The following is a 12,959-nucleotide window of genomic DNA, read 5'->3' on the forward strand; positions in this document are numbered from 1 at the left end:
CTGCCTCTATTTTGAGCCAGGAACAAATGAACATCATGCTTGAGCAGGTCTTGCAATCTTTGAGCTGGCAAGATGAACTTTCCAAATTGTATAAAGCATCGATGCATTGAGTGATGAACTTCTGGCTTACACGTCTCATGACATATGAAAATTGTTGATGTTGACCTGTGTCTCAAGGAAGTAGTCAAAGAAGAGAAACTTCAGCTCTGTTTGTGGCATTTTTATTACATGGGGTGTTGTGGCCCAGCAGGTGCCGTTGGAGCTGCCACCAGACTCCGACAGCGAGGGGCCCTCTGAGTCGGCTCTGGAGGATGTGGAGAACCCTGGATAGGGTTCCGACTCCGAGCAGGGCGCAGAGAGGCTGGTTGGCCACCAGGAGGCACCTGAGCCTTGGACCAGTGGGGAGGAGACAAGGGAGAGTGAGCTGGCAGCCAATAGTGAGTTGTTCCTGGATGCATGCCATCGAAGAGCTACTAGGCGTCAGAAACAATTATGCAATTACAGGAGGTAATTGCGCTCAGCTGGTGGTCATTAGGCTCCTCTCCAGACTATAAAAAGCTACTTGTGCACACGCCCCTCTTTGCAGAAGTCAACACAGAATCGAATGTCAGAGAACTTTGTGTGAGCTTGGCAGGCTGGATTGCTGCCAAGCCTTATCTGTGTTTATTGCTGCCCAAGCTTGTCCATGCTGGGTTGCTGCCAAGGACCTGTTTGTCTGTTAATTAAATGCCGTAATTTATCTCTGGCTCGGAGTGTGCTTTGGTGTGGAACAACAGTGGTCAGAACAATGGGATAACCGCTAGATGTGTTGCAGATTACCAACCATGGACTAAGTTCCCATAACATGATTGATTTGGTTTCTTAATTAGCTCACATTCTGGGTTTGCACAATGTACTGAACTAAAAAGTGGGGATTCACACCCATCTGATCAGAAAAAACTATGAAGATGAGAGTATCCAAGCTTAGCATGTTGCATGAGTACATTTTTTAGGTCTACATTTACCATGATCAAGTATGTTGTATGCACACAGTCACAAAATTCTTCAATGTTGTTTAAGTAGTCTGAGGGCTGGATGCGTTACGCGCTGGCCACACCCTGTTTAGCGAAGGAGATAAGTCACATGGCGCCGCCTTGACAACATGAGTTTAACACCAGAGGTGGTATTCAGCAGGTTCTGACTAGTTATGGAGAACCGGTAGTGGAAATTTTGAATAGTTCGGAGAACTAGTAAATATAACCTCTGACTGGCCCCACCCCCATCTATTCTCTGCCTCCCTAGTCCCCACTGATTGGAAGAAAATGGGGATTTTGAAGTATCCCTCCCCTGAAGTGGGGAAGGAATGGGATTTTACCGTATCCTGCCCCCCATGCCCACCAAGCCATGCCCACAGAACCAGTAGTAAATTTTTTGAATCCCATTGTTTGACACCCCTGATTTAGAGCAATGTTTCCCCACCTTGTCAACTTTAACCTGTCTGGACTTCAACTCCCAGAATTCCCTAGCATGCTGGCGATTATACTAGGGAATTTTGGGAGTTGAAGTTCACACATCTTAAATCTATCAAGATAAACACTGATTACAGGAGGGGTCTCCAACCTTGGCCTATTTTAAGACATATGGACTTCAAAGCTATAGAGCACTATGTGATAACAATGCTTTATTTTAAAGCATTGCTGGCTGAGGAATTCTGGGAGTAGGTCCACAAGTCTTAAAGTGGCCAAGGTTGGAGACCCCTGGATTAGAGGGTATAAAATTGGAAGAGACTGGAATGGAAGGATAAAGTATAATGACTTTGTCAGTATATAAGGGTTCATGAATTGGAATAGACATGGTAACAGGTTAGCCAATGGGGACTTTTTGGTGACCCAGACGTCTCAGAGCTTCTGAGTGCTTCTGTGATTCTATAGCTTCTGTGATTATTGATTCTGTACTTCTGGATTCTGAGTTCTAGTTCGGGCTTCTGCTTTATGGTATTGTATACAAAGAAGTTTCTCATATACTGTATTTTTTGGAGTATAAGACACACCGAGGTTTTGAAGAGGCAAATTTAAAAAAAGTAGGTAGGTAGGTAGGTAGGTAGGTAGGTAGGTAGGTAGGTAGGTAGAGAGAGAGAGAGAGAGAGAGAGAGAGAGAGAGAGAGAGAGAGAGAGAGAGGAGAGAGAGAGAGAGAGAGAAATATAGTAGGGAGGCAGGGGGAGAGAGAGTATTGGTAGATAGGTAGAGGGAGAGAGAAATAGAGAGAGAGAGAGAAATACAGTAGATAGGTAGGGAGGGAGAGTGTAGGTAGGTTGGTAGGTAGAGGGATAGAGAGAGAGAGAAATAGAGAGAGAGGGAGAGAAATACAGTAGATAGGTAGGGAGAGAGAGTAGGTAAGTTGGTAGATTGAGGGATCAAGAGAGAGAAATAGAGAGAGAAATACAGTAGATAGGTAGGGAGAGAGTAGGTAGGTAGGTAGATAGATAAAGGGAGAGACAGAGAGAGAAATAGAGAGAGAGTAGGTAGGTAGTTAGGTAAAGGGATAGAGAGAGAGAAATAGAGAGAGAGTAGGTAGGTAGAGAGAGAGAGAGAGAAATACAATAGATAGGTAGGGAGAGAGAGTGAAAGTAGGTAGCTACGTAGGTAGATAGAGGGAGAGAGATAGAGATAGAGAAATACAGTAAGTAGCTAGGGAGGGAGGGAGAGAGTAGGTAGGTAGGTAGATGTTTCCAGGTGTATTTATCAATCTGCTGGAGAAGGAAATCGCTGACAATCTGCAACAGCTAAGACTTTGTTTCTGCTGGCGCAAGCACTTGATTAATGTAATTCGCATCAATCACTCTAACTAAAGAGCTTTCTGAAAGGAAAAAAAAAGTTTTTGCACTCTGCAAACCTCCCAAAAATGGCCCGTTTTTTGCAAAAACGCCCCCTTTTTTAAAAAAAGGCATGAATAGCCTTGGGGGGGGCTTGCAGAGTGCTATGGGGGGGGAACAAGCAAAAAAAGTCCCTTTTTGCAAAAATTGGCCCATTTTTGTCAAAGAAAAATACATACATAGCTTTATGGAGGCTCATAGAGTGCTGCTGGGGGCTGGGGGGCTAAAATGGCCTGTTTTTTGCTCATTTCTGCCCTCCTCAGTCTCCAGCAGCTCCCTGAAAGTCTCCATAATGCTATGCAAGGTCATTTTGGTGAAGGGGCGGGGCTTCGGGAGGCAAAAATTGCTGTATTCGATGTATAAGATGCACCCAGATTTTCAGCCTCTTTTTTTGAGGAAAAAAGGTGCGTCTTATACTTCGAAAAATACGGTAAACGAATCCTGCTGAATTATTTACGTGTGTGCTGGTTCGGTTGCTGCAAACTCTTACATACTTTTCTCCCCAGTAGGTGGAGCAGTGTCTTTAAGATGCTGAGGAATACTTTTGGCTTGCATCCTCACATCACACAGACCCACAAGTAAAAGAAATATTATGGTTTATTGAACACAACTCATTCCTAAATGCGTCATTGTTATCACATAGTGCTCTGCAGCTTTGTATGCAATCCTTTTGTGTATCTGCAAATATGAAAGTTTCAGTTTATAAAAGCTAAGGGTGTCCTCATTGTTCTGCAATAGCAATGGAGCGCACGATCCTTTGTGTAGGAGATACAATGCAAATTTTTATCTGCAAGTTTGACATGGTACAATACAGGGGTGGGTTCCTGCCAGTTCTAACCTCTTCTATAGAAGAGGTTCCATAAATCTACAGTGCCATTTAGAACTGGTTCCAGCTCCTTCCCCCCACCCGTCTGCACATCATCAAGATGAAGAGCGAGAGGAGGAATTCTGGGAGTTGAAGTCCACAAGTCTTAAAACTCTCAAGTTTGAACATCCCTGGGGTTTTTTTCTAAAGGGTTAGGGGTGCAAAGGTCTTGTAATTTGACAGGTTTAAGATTTGCTTGATTCAAACGCCAGAGTTCCTGATCCAACATTTTGGTTGCTAAGCAAGAGCATTGTTAAGTGAGTTTCACCACATTTTACAAGTTGCCCACGCCCACCCAGTCCCATGGCTGGCAAGCCACTCCCACAAAGCAGGCCACACCTACAAAAGAGGTTCTAAAAAAAATTGAAACCCACCCCTGGTACAATAGAAGGGAACCATTCCTCTCTCTATCCATGCATTGTTGCTGGGCTTGCAAAAGCTACTGTTCAAAATTTGGGACTCTGGATCTCAAGTTTGGACCTGGGATATCTAAGACTTAGCTTAACAGAGTTGCAGCTTGCAGAATGGAAGGGCTCTCTCTTCAGCTATTCATACCTTCCTTGGTTCATCTGGGCTTGTCCATAAGAACAAGCAGTTGAGGCCAGCACAAAGGCTCCAGTAACTAGATCTATTCCTCTATGAGAAAATGTTTCATTTAGGGGGGAATTGAATAAGGGAAGACACAATATACCAGTAAATGGCAATATAAAATGATGCAGAGCATGAAAAAATCTGAAAGTATCTGCCTCTTTTCTTCCTTTAATACAGGAACTCAGAAACATTAAATTAGTGGCGACCTATTCCACACATATAAAACATTGCTTCTCATGGGTGATGATGAATCTGGGGAAATTATTAAGCTGCAGTGATGGCTACCAACTCAGAGAAGGAGTGTCTTTAAAAAGGTGTTGGAAGAAATATCCATCTGGGTTCAGTTCCAAGTGAGGGAAAGGACATTGGATTCATGGAAGTTGCTTGGAAAGAAGGCTTTAATGGTGGACAGGACCACATGGCTTGAATATGTTGGATGACGAGAAAAAGGGGAAGAGATGCTGAGAGGTCCTGAGTTTTATACCCTCTTGTCTTTGGGCTTTTGAATTTGAGCTTGTATTCTGATTGGTTGTCAGACTCCCATGGAGCCATGCAGGGGCAACTCTGTAGGCTATCCTGAGTCCCAGGCTTGGTTGAACCTTGCTGGATGATGTAATCTTCCCAGGTGCCATGTAGTGAGATGGGTAGAAGGCTAATCCTATCGTGTCCTGAGGGCCATGTCTTAATCCCATCACCCTGGAGCTGAAGGTGGGGGGCAGAGAGCTGCAGCTGCAGAAAGCTGCTTTGTCTTTAAAACATGTTTCTCCTTTTCTCATCCAGAAAAAATATAATATTCTGCTTTTTTAATATTTCCTAGAATATTTCATTCTTCAGGAGAGGGGTGGGCACAAACTTCCTACAAAGGGATAGACAAATTCAATTGTATGTGTACATTCTTCTATCATGAGCAATATGTCTTTTGTTTCCAGTTGTTGGGAACCATGAAAGGGAAGGCCAGGGGTGAAATCCAGCAGGTTCTGGAGAACCAGTAGTGGAAATTTTGAATAGTTTGGAGAACTGGCAAATGCCACCTCTGGCTGCCCCAGAGTGGGGTGGGAATGAAGATTTTGCAGTATCCTTCCCCTGGAATGGGGTGGGAATGGAGTATCCTTCCCCTGCCATGCCCACCACGCCACACCATGCCCACCAAGCCACGCCCACAGAACCGGTAGCAAAAAAAATGAATTTCACCCCTGGGGAAAGCTAATGGCTCCCTTTGGTGTTTTTAATTGGCACTTAATTGAGATCTTTGGGAATAGAGTGTTAGACATTTGATCTGACCCCTTACATTCTCATAATCAGAGCTAAACCAGTCTCCCTTAATCTCTAGTTGCTCAATCAGGTCTATTCCAAATGGGTTTGGTTCAAAAGAGAGAAAGAGAGATCGAGAGAGCTCGAGATCAGGCCATGAAATTCTATCTGGAATAAATAACTCATCAGGGCACATTAACCAAATGTTATATGAAAAAAGCCAATGCAATCCTAAATTTAGGAGAGATACAATGACTCTCTGAAAGAATGTAGATGACCAGCCGTCTGCAAGAAATATAAACCCTTCCATTCCCCACCATCCAGTCACAGCTGGAGAAGCTTCTTGGATGAGAAGTTGAAACATTCTCAAAGAAAAACAAGAAAGTCCAGATGCCTCTTGGGAAAGCAACTTTGGGACAACCTTGACCTGGATGACTAAGAAACTCCCTAGACAGATGAAAGTCCAGGTTTATTTGTTTTTTAGCAGAGAAGATCAAGAAAAAAAAACTTTCTTCCTTGGGTAAGTCATAAACGCAACCGGTTTTTTTTGTCCATTCAGGCAACTCCAACAGACCTTGAGGTAGGCTTTGGCATATTAACATGTCAAATGAGTCAAGCTTGATTAATACAGTTTTCATTAGTTAAAGGTTTTGCCTCGCCAGCATGATAAGGATGAGGGGGTGGGAGGAAGGGAACAATGTTTATTTTATTTCTGCAAGAGCCTGCCATTGACAGCATAATATCTACAATTATGTAGCTGGCAATTAACCTCATGCTGGAAAACTACAGCATTTGGAAGCCCCGGGTTTTGGAAGAAGACAGGGGTTGAAAAAAAAAAACACAGAACCAAAGCAAAAGTTTATAAAATTGGCTGGGATTGGATTGTTGCGCTTGGATACTTGATTGCAGCAGCTTTATTGTGAAATTATTTTGGCCTGAAAGTAGGTGCAACTGGGATCCAGAACATTAGTGGGGGACAAGAGCCACACTTGGGTTTGCTTGGGAGGGCCCCAAATGGTGATGACACGAACCCAGGACTTTGCAATCATGCCAGTTGCCAAGTGCCCACATTTTGATCGCATGACTCATGGACATGTTGCAATGGTTTAAGTGTGGTTATAAGTTACTTTTTTCAACGTCATTCTAACTTTAAAAAGTTGCTAATGAATGGTTCTAAGAACAAAGCATATAGAATAATAATAGAGTTGGAGGGGAACTTTGAGATCTCCTAGTCCAACTCCTGCTTAAGCAGGAGACCCTACACCAGTGATGGCCAACCTTTTCGGCACTGAGTGCCCAAACCGAAATGCACGTGTGCATGTGCCGGAGTGCCAGAAACACGAAGACCAGCTGACCGGTGCGTGCATGCCTGGTTTTTGGCTGTTTTCCGGGCCATTTTCAAGCTGTTTAAGCCATTTTTCAGACCATTTTTTGGCCTGAAAACAGCCCACAAATGGCCTCAAAACTGTCTTTTTTAAACCAGAAGAGCAGGTGGTGATGGCACGCATGCCCACAGAGAGGGCTCTGCTTGCCACCTCTGGCACGCATGCCATAGGTTCACCATCAGGGCCCTACCCCATTTCAGACAAATAGCTTTCCAGTCTCTTTTTGAAAGCCTCCAGTAATGGAGAACCCTCAGCTTCTGAAGGCAAGCTATATCATTGGTTGCTTGCTCTAACCCACAGGTGTCAAACTCACAGCGTCACGTTGCTGTCACGTGACATATCGCAACATTTTTTTCCCTTAGCGGAGCTGAGGTGGGCATGGCCTGCTCATGATTTGGGCCACTAGTTTGACACCCCTGCTCTAACCATTAGGAATTTTGTCCTTTGTTCTAGGTTGATTCTCTCCTTGCTAAGTTTCCATCAGTGGTGGGTTCCTACCAGTGGTGGGTTTCAATTTTTTTTAGAACCTCTTCTGTAGGTGTGGCCTGCTTTGTGGGAGTGGCTTGCCAGCCATGTGACTGGATGGGAGTGGCTTACCAGCCATGTGACTGGGTGGGCCTAGCCAACATGTAAAATGTGGTGAAACTCACTTAACAACACTCTTGCTTAGCAACCAAAATGTTGGCTCAGAAACTCTGGCATTTGAAGCACGCAAGTCTTAAAGCTGTCACCTTACAAGACCCTTGCACCCCTAACCCTTTAGAAAAAAAAAACCCCAGGGGTGTTCAAACTTGACAGCTTTAAGACTTGTGGACTTCAACTCCCAGAATTCCTCCTCTCACTCTTCATCTTGATGATGTGCGGACGGGTGGGGGGAGGGAGCTGGAACCGGTTCTAAACCGCACTGTAGGTTTGTGGAACCTCTTCTATAGAAGAGGTTAGAACTGGCAGGAACCCACCCCTGGTTCCTACCAGTTTGTAGTGGTTTGGTGGCCTGGTTCGCTGGAACCAGCAGCGACCCAGGCCTGCCACGCCCCCAAACCGGTTTCTGGGCAGTGCCATAAGTGCTGCCATCTTGTTTTTCATTCTGCGCATCTGCAGAACAATTTTAATTGTACTGTGCATGTGCATGCAGTGCGCAGACTAGTAAACCGGCATTAGTGCCTGCCGGAACCCATTCCTGTTTTCCATCCATCATTTCTTGACTCGCCTTTTGGAACGACTACTACATAATATCTATTTTTATGACAAGAAAAATAAGTTTGCCAGTCCACTGAGGACTGACAACTTTATTCATGAATACCTGTAACATTGGTGACAAAATAAACCTTACCCCTCTGTAAGCTAACACTCTGATGTGAAGTTTAGACTGATGCTTTATGACATTTTTACAAACTATAATGAAGAGATACATATGTGTCAGCATTTTAAACTAATTGAAAGCCTTAAATATTGATTGAAGTATAATAACATAGTGAAAAAAATCTGAAATGTAGTCTTTCTCTTTTAGCCATGCGTAACAAAGCAGGCAGGAATTATTATGTAGAAAAGTCTGAGTATGTCATCTTTTTCTGTGTCTTCTAGACCAGTTTATTTATTATAATAGTGTTGATTTCCTATGACTGTTCTTGAGCACGGTTTCCAAATTAGCCTGGCTGTGAGGCAGACTAATTTGGAAATCTATGGTGCTTTGGGCCAAATCGTTTATGTAGGACTTCTGTATATTGCCAAAATTGAATGAGATTGAACTGTGCTTTCTGGGCACGACTGGCCACAAGATCAGAAATGATATTCCATTGGAAAAACACCATGGTAAAGGCCTTGGGTGTGCCAAAATTAAAGATAAACAAAAATGGAGCACATCAAAGTTCCTAGTGAGAGCTTAACTTTGGAAAGAACAGCTAGCCCTAAAAACAACTCCCTCCCCCAAACAGCATTTCTCTCTCAAAAATAATCTTGACAATTTTGTTTTGAGAACTGTGGTGGAAACGGAGGGCAGTTGCATAGACAAACAACCGGGAGGCCAACAAAGGTGTGTTGTCCTTTCGTATTTCCTGTACTCCAGCTGTAGCCCATCAGGGGACCCTCTGAATATTTGGGCTTCAACTCCCAGAATTCTCAGCACCAGAGGTGGTATTCAGCCAGTTCCGACTGGTTCTAGCGAACTGGTAGCGGAAATTTTGAGTAGTTGAGAGAATCGGTAAATACCACTGAGGAAAGAAATGTCCTTCTGGGCTCGGCTCCAAGTGGGGAAAAAGACACTGGAGACATGGAGGCTGCTTGGAAAGATGGTTTATTGTTGGACAGGACCTCAGGGCTTGAGCCCTGAACAGAAAAGGTGACAACATGCTTCAATGTTGGAGAAGAGAGATGCTGAGTCCCTGGTTTTATCCCCCTCTGGCCTTTGATCTTGAGCTTGTATTCTGATTGGTTGTCAGACTCCCATGGGGTCATGCAGGGACAACTCTCTAGGCTGCATTTTGAATCCAGGTTTGAGCTCTCAGATGCCATGTGACGAGTTGGGTAAAGTGCCAATATTATCATGCCTTAATCCCATTCCCCTGGAGTTGAAGGGGAGAACTCTTTATTATGTAAGGTGGAGTAGCTTGGCCTTCTTAATGGCCCATTGACAAAGTGGGGATGGCAGGAGGCTACAGGGAGCTATTCTGTCTTTTGAAACATATTTCTTCCTTTTCACATCAAGAGAAATATTCTGCCTTTTCAATATTTCCTAGGATATTTCATTTTTCTGGGAGAGGACTGGGTGATAACTTCCTACACCACCTCTGGCCCCGCCTCCATCTCTTCGCTGCCTCCCAGCTGTTTGGGAGGAAATGGGGATTTTACAGTATCCTTGCCCTGGAGCGGGGTGGGCATTGGGATTTTGCAGTATCCTTCCCCTGCCACGCCCACCAAGCCACACCACACCCACAGAACCGCTAGTAAAAAAATTGAATCACCAGACCTGCTTGCTGGCAATTCTGAGTGCTGAAGTCTGTATACCTGGAAAGCACCTTTGAAAGTCTGTATATCTGGAAAGAGACTTCGTTAGTCTCTTAAGCCTGTAGAAAAGTATGCTGGCTCAAGTCAACTCCCAGGGAAGGTTTATTGTGATATCGGTGTCAGCATATAATCATTTCCTAGAGTGAGTAATTTGGAGACACTAAAGGTTTTTTTTGTTAGTATGGTGCTCTTAGCTACTTAGAAGTTGGAGCACAAGATCTTTTGAACGTAGGTTGCTCCCTGCTGTTTGAAACAACATTGTGACATGACTGGGCACAATATCAACAAGTTGTGCTAATGTTAAAGACTAATTAACACAATTTTCAAGTCTGGCAAAACTTGTACAACAGCAACAAACTCTTCCAAACCCGATAATGTAAGGACAAATTGTTCTTAGCTTCAGTGTAATCAGACATTAAAAAAAACAACAGCCCAACATTATCCAAATCTATGCAAACTTAAGGTGTCAAGAAAGAATGCTCTAAGCTTCACCCTGCTGTGGCAGCCATCTGCATAGTGAATTTTCCATGGAATGTAGCCTGCATTTAAAGAGGAAACCTAAAGAATGGCAAAGGTATTGGACAACATTTCCCATACATTCAGCAGGAAGTTAAAACCCACCCCTCCCCTGGAAAAATGAAATGTTTTAGGAAATATTAAAAAGGCAGAATATTATATTTCCCTGGCTGAGAAAAGGAGAAACATGTTTTAAAGACAAAGCAGCTTCCTGACACCCTCTCCCCCCACCCTTTGTCAATGGGCCATTAAGGCCTCACCCAGTCTATTCTACATAACAAAGATCTACCTCCTTCAGGCAGAGCCATAATAGGGATCCCAGAGCCCTTTCAATACAGCATCACCCAGCAACAGCTCAACCAAGCTTGGTACTCAAAAGACAGACACCCTACAAAGTTAGCTACGACTCCTGCCCTCTGGGAGTCTGATCACCAATCAGAGTGCATTTCTTGCACAGGAACTGGAAACTCTGGAGTGGGGCCCAGAGAGGTCATAAAACCAAGGCACTCTTAGCATCTCTTCCCTTTTTTCCCCCCAGCATCTCAAACCAGGTGGTCCTGTCCACCATTAAACCATCTTTCCAAGCAGTCCCCATGCTTCCAGTGTCTTTTCCCCCACTTGGAACTGAACCCAGATGGATATTTCTTCCAACAATTCCAATAGAAAGGCAGGCTGAGGAATCTGGGTTTTGTAGTTCAGTGAGGGGTATGAAGCCCCCAAATTGGGGAAAACAGGTGAATTTCAAAAATCATCCCATATATCAGGGGATTTATCCTTATTTAATTCAAGTCTTAGGTCCCTATTTTTGGTGTGTTTTAAATTAAATATTAAAAACATAATCAAGGGGGGGGGGGTGGAAACAGAAACATAGAAAACCCAAACAGCAAATATAAAAGAGATTTATAAACATTACAAAATTAAATTTTAAAAAATCAAGACAATTATTTGGTAGCACATATTAAATACAGTGTGTATTTAAAACTTCAAGTCATTAGTAAAATCAACCTAATGAAAGCAATCATTAAAGGCAATACCAAGCATAGTATAATAAAAGAGCATTTCTTTTTTTTAAAAGAAACCTCCAGATTTTTCCATTAATGTGCATTCTATTCCCTTGACAGAAGTTACGTTAAGGTCTTTGTAATAATTCTGACCAGGCAACTGACTTCAGGTTTTTGTTTAAACTATTTGGATGGCATAATTGATTTAGGAGACTGGATTGTAAAGTGAATCCACCCATCCTGTTTCCATATCCTCTCCCGGGCAGCAGGGTGTTTAGTCCGTCTACGTGATTATCGTGTGTTTATTTGCGTATACACACACAAACACACACACAAAATACAAGAGTGTAGAACAAAATAGGATGCTGCAGGAGGAAGAGCCAGGCATTGAAAATTCATCTAAGTAATGAAGGAGCAGAATGTAGTACATATCCACTTAGAGGTTTCTGCAACATGCATGCATATTTAACATGTGTGTTTTGAAGTGGGTTTTGCTCTACTCCAGAGGTCTTCAAACTTGGCAACTTTAAGACTTGTGGACTTCAACTCCAACTCTCCAGCTGGCTGGAGAATTCTGAGAGTTGAAGTCCACAAGTAATTGTTGGAAGAAATGTCCTTCTGGGTTCAGTTCCAAGTGGAGGGAAAGACACTGGAAAGATGGAGGCTGCTTGAAAAGATGGTTTTAATGGTGGACAGGATCACATGGCTTGAGATCCTGGGGGAAAAGGTGATCACATGCTTCAAAATATTGAAGAAAAGAAGAAGAAAAAAGCGAGATGCTGAAAGTTCCTGGTTTTATGCCATCTCTGGCCTTTGACCTTGATCTTGTATTCTGATTGGTTGTCAGACTCTCATGGGGCCATGCACGGGCAACTCTCTAGGCTATGTTTTGAATCCAGGTTTGGTTGAGCATTGCTTCCTCCCAGGTGCCCTGTGGTGAGATGGATAAAGGGCTAATACTCACGCCTTAATCCCATCACCCTGTAGCTGAAGGGGGAGATCTGTGTTATGTAGAATAGACTGCCTTAGGCCTTTTAATGGCCCACTGACAAAGGTGGGGGCTATTACGAGTGAGTCTGTTTCCTGCTTAAAAACATGTTTCTCCATTTCTTATCCAGGGAAATATAATATTCTGCGTTTTCAATATTTCCCAGGATATTTCATTCTTCTAGGAGAGGGATGGGTTCAGTGGTGGGTTTCAAAATTTTTTCGAACCTACTCTGTGGGTGTGGCCACCTTTGTGGGAGTGGCTTGCCAGCCATGTGACCTGGTGGGAGTGGCTTGCCGGCCATGTGCGCTCTCTCTCTCTCTCTCTCTCTCTCTCTCTCTCTCTCTCCCCTTCCTTTTGTCCCTCTGTCCCTTTTTCCTTTTTTTCTTTCATCTCTCTCTCACTTTTTCTTTATTTTTTCTTTTTTTATTTATTTCTTTATTCCTCTTTCTCTCTGTGTGTGAGTTGTGTGTGTGTGTGTGTCAGTGCTGGGTTTCAAAAATTTTT

This window comes from Thamnophis sirtalis, unplaced genomic scaffold, assembly GCF_051295495.1.
Source record: "Thamnophis sirtalis isolate CommonGarterSnake01/CBP01778 unplaced genomic scaffold, rThaSir2_p1.2 scaffold_11, whole genome shotgun sequence".
In the NCBI taxonomy this organism is placed as follows: Eukaryota; Metazoa; Chordata; class Lepidosauria; order Squamata; family Natricidae; genus Thamnophis; species Thamnophis sirtalis.